Below are 4,887 nucleotides of genomic sequence, written 5' to 3' on the forward strand. Positions count from 1 at the left end.
TACTGTGAAACCAAGAGAACAACAAGATTTCGAACCATTCACCGTCAACCCTTTCGTTAAAGAGAGTCTGAACGTCGGCTCAGATATAATTAATGTACAGGCCCTGCAAGAGACTTACCCACACTTAGCAGTCCTTGATCCCGTAACATATTCCTATAAAGACATTGAGATGATACTCGGACAAGATGTCTATCATGCCATCCGCCCGTTAGAATACTTCTCTGCCGATGAGAAGCGTTCACCCGTTGCCGTACGCTTGCCCATAGGTTGGGTCTTAAGCGGTCCGTTACCATCAAGTTCGTGTTTAACCTCAACGTGCTTTAAAGTGAATATCGAACAAGACAATGAGTTAGCAAGTCAAGTAAAGTCATGGTACGACATTGAATCATTCGGGGCAAACAAGCAGGTCGACTCAAGATCTGCAGCAGACGCAAGGGCTCACGAAATCCTTGAGAGTACCACCATACACAATGGCCTGAGATACGATGTCGGAATGCTATGGGCAGCAGATAACACCAAGCTCCCAAATAATTACTTCTCCTCCCTTGTGCAACTAAAATCTCTCGAAAAACGATTGGCCAAGGATGCAGACCTTAGAGAGAAGTATACTAGCACCATTAAGGAAGACCTAAACAAGGGGTATGTAATTGAGGTTCCGGACGCTCACAAGGTTGAGAACCGGTCCGATAAAGAGTGGTACCTACCCCACCATCCCGTTTTAAACCCGAACAAACCGGGTAAGGTTCGTAGGGTGCTCAATGGAGCGGCAAAATTTCATGGCGCCTCACTAAATAAATCTTTGCTCACTGGCCCTGATCTGCTCCAAAATCTTATTTACGTACTTCTTCGCTTCCGACAACATCCATATGCCGTCTCTGCCGACATCGAGGGAATGTTTCTACAGGTTGGTGTATTACCATCAGATCAACCATCACTTCGCTTTCTGTGGCGGGAGGACCCCACAACTAACGTTGTAGTGTATCAATATACGCGCCATATATTCGGGGCTAAAGACTCGCCCACATGCGCCAACTATGCATTACAACGCACTGCGAGAGACAATGCCAAGTTTTACCCCGAAGCTGCAAAAGCCGTCCTTGAAAACTTCTATATGGACGATTACCTTGACTCAGTGGAGTCTCCTGAGAAAGCCATCAAAAAATCGAAGGAATTGGTACATCTTCTCCATCTCGGTGGGTTCAAGCTTACCAAATTCGTAAGCAATGTGCCAAATCTGGCTGATCGAATTGATGGCTCTCCTCAATCGACTGAGCCCAAGGTTATTGTTTCATGTCAGGAGGATTCATCGCATGTGCTTGGGTTAAAGTGGGATCACACTAATGACACTTTAGTTGTGAGTCGGGGTACAAGCTGCGCTATCACCAAGTCCCTCACGCAACGCTTGGTCCTAAGTCTTGTCTCGAAAGTCTTTGACCCCATTGGTCTTGTCGCACCGTTTACCGTCGGTGCGCGATTGCTATTAAAAGACATCTGGCGTGTCACAGGACAACAATGGGATGACGAGCTCCCACAGGACATGGTTCAAAGATTTTTGGTCTGGAGTGCGGACTTACCAAAGCTTGAAAACATCAAAATTCCTCGAAGTTACTTTAGTGGACCCTTTCATAATACAGAGTTGCATATGTTCGGTGACAGTTCCCAGGATATTTTTAGTGCCGTCGCATTTCTTCGAGCCCGAGTAACAACCCCTATGGGCAAGATAAAAACAGAGCTTGCGTTTGTTTTGGGGAAAGCGCGCGTGGCGCCAATGAAAATAATGACTGTCCCTAAACTGGAATTGCAAGCAGCTCTACTTGCCGCTCGGCTGAAGAACGAAATTATTCAGGCACTTACTGTAACTGTTAACCAAGTATTCATGTGGACAGACAGCACGACCGTTCTTCAGTGGATAAACTCTAATGAAAAGCAACCAATCTTTGTAGCAAACCGCGTTTGTGAAATTTTGGAGTATACCAGCGTTGACCAATGGAACCACGTCGCAACTAAGGATAATCCAGCTGACGCTGGCACGCGTGGAATGTCCGCTGAGGTTTTGCAACTAAGCAGTTGGGTCAATGGTCCACATTTCTTATCTAACTCAAGTTTCCCTTTCGTACCGAACAAAGACGTCATTAATAACATCAAACTTGGCGTCAACAAAGCAGTCATCATAGAAGACACTGTATCTTTGACTACATCTGTCAAAAAACAGACAACTCCTGTTTCTTCATTGTTTCCGTTTGATAAGTTTAGTTCTTATCAAAAGTACTTGCGCATTGCCGCATACGTTCTCCGGCTTTTGCCGAAACATGCCGGCTACCGTAACCCCGATGGTAGCATTACTGACCCTACTGAGCTTGACGAAGCCGAGCGTCATCTACAGTATTTGGCGCAAGGAGAGTCTTTTGAAGCCGAAAGAAAAGATCTTCTTGACAATAAATTTGTTAAACGGAGTAGCCGAATTGCTCCACATTCACCGTTTATTAGTCCAAATGGGCTAATCCGTTCCTCGGGCCGCATTAAGCGGTTAATTGAAGTTGGGTTTGACGTAAAGTACCCAATCATCTTAGACGCACGTCATCCGTTTGTAAAACTGTTCCTTGAACACACGCACGTAAAGCATTATCATCAAGGCGTCGAATACCTAAGATCAATTGTGCAAGAACACTATACAATACTGAAACTAAGATCATCCTTGCGTTCCATCAAAGCACACTGCCTGAGATGCCGAGAATTCCAAGCTCTAACTATGCAACCAATCATGTCTGACTTACCTAAGGAGAGACTTGCTTACCAGTCTCCTCCCTTCACGAACACTGGCGTTGACTACTTTGGGCCATTCTATGTTACTGTCCGCCGTACTACTGAGAAAAGGTGGGGCTTCCTCTTCACCTGTCTCACTACTCGCGCTGTCCATGTCGAGATAGTTCCATCCATGGACACCAGTTCTTGTGTTATGGGAGTTGAGCGGTTTGTGTCACGTAGGGGTACACCTGCCATGATTTGGTCGGACAATGGCACTAACTTTATTGGGGCGGAGAAAGAACTCCGAGAAAGTATTGAAAAGTGGAACGTTGTCAACATTGCAGCTGAGCTCGCTCACAAAGGTATAAAGTGGAGGTTCAATCCACCCAGTGCCACACATCAAGGTGGTATCTGGGAGAGGTTGGTACGCAGCTTCAAGCGCGTGTTGTATACTATTCTTGGCACGCGTCGCCTCACGGATGAGGTACTGCATACCACCTTTTGTCTCGTGGAGAATGCTCTCAATTCGCGTCCTTTAACACCCGTAAGCGCCGATCCGTGCGATTTGAACGCTTTAACGCCCAACCACTTTCTTTTAGGTGAATACTCTACCGGTATTCCGTCTGTTGTCGGTAATAATGAGCTCAACCATCGTAAACGTTACGTCCGTGCGCAGTCATACGCTAATGCGATCTGGTCCCGTTGGATCAGAGAGTATGTACCGACGCTGAACCGACGCTCTAAGTGGCAGACGCCTGCCGAGCAACACCTTAAGACCGGTGACTTGGCTTGGATAGTTGAGGAAACCAACCCTAGGGGTTACTACCCAACCGCTCGGATTGTGGAACTCCGTTACGGCTCCGATAGCGTCGCGCGCTCCGCCGTTTTACGAACGTCTACCGGTTCACTCGTCCGCCCGCTTGTAAAACTTGTACCAGTTTTCCCAACATCTTCTTCCGGGCCGGAGGATGTTACGCAGTAAATGAACGAATAATATTAACCAATCAGATTCCAGTATTTTAAACGCATATAGAAATCGTTCTAAATTAATAAAATACGCTCTAATATACCTAGAAAGTTCCGAAAAAGTTCATTTAACCTAATTTTAAGTAAATATAACCATGATATGTATCGATTAAGCTGGTTTTCGGCTTAATATTTTTAGGTTTTCTAGACAATTGCCGATTGAATACGAACTGATTTTGACGTCAATGACATCAGACAAAAAACCAGTAAAAGAGCATCGAAAAAACCTTGCCGTCTAAGTTTTCACTTGTTGTCTTGATCGTTACTTTGTACATTACTGATACTGACACGTTTTTTGATCGTTGAAACTATACGTTGCTATATTGCTATATGTCGAAAAAAGTTGAATTAAATCATCGAACTACAGTTTTAGACTGAGTTTATAATTCCAAAACAGCGAAAAACGTTTTCATTCTGCAATCGTCTCACTTAAAGACACCTAATTAAATACTGTTTTCTTAGCCAATGAGTAGTAAGCACAAATTCACGCATTGTCATGGAGAGTGGGTCCGTCCCTCCGTGGCAATCTGTGAGGTAGATATTGTCGGAAATATTTTCTCTCAACTTGTGGGAGGGACAAATATGTGTTCAATTTTGTTCTGTAGCAAAAACTTCTAAATCTTGCTCGATGGGGACAAAACTTAAATTATTTTACAGTAATTTGTTAATTTTTTGGGTCGATAAAGGTGCATTTCAAATTTGACAAATCCTTAACCCATTTGAAGTTAGAATAGGCTATTCTTGAGTTTTTCATATCAAATTTAAAAAAAAACACTTTAAGTGTGATAGAGGGAGCGCCAGGATGTTGTTAAAAATGCCTTAAAGAAAAAAAACGAATAGCAAGTTTTTGCAACATGAAGACAAAACGTTGGAAAAAACAGGCAACAAATTCCGTAAAGGATATGAAACGCTTCAAAATTCAAAAAAAGAGTGATTTGACATTGTGCGTTAAAGCAACTGAGATCCATATAATTTAATGTATGACAGTTTGACTTGAGAAAAATTGCTTTTTTGCAATCAAAAATGGTCATTTTTGGACAGATTTTTGATACAAAAATTTCGTTAAAAAGCAGTTTAGCAATCCAAAAAATGTCGTTCATTGTTAGTAAAAACAAA

Source organism: Convolutriloba macropyga, chromosome 1 (assembly GCF_964194025.1).
Source record: "Convolutriloba macropyga chromosome 1, txConMacr16.3, whole genome shotgun sequence".
Classification (NCBI taxonomy): Eukaryota; Metazoa; Xenacoelomorpha; order Acoela; family Convolutidae; genus Convolutriloba; species Convolutriloba macropyga.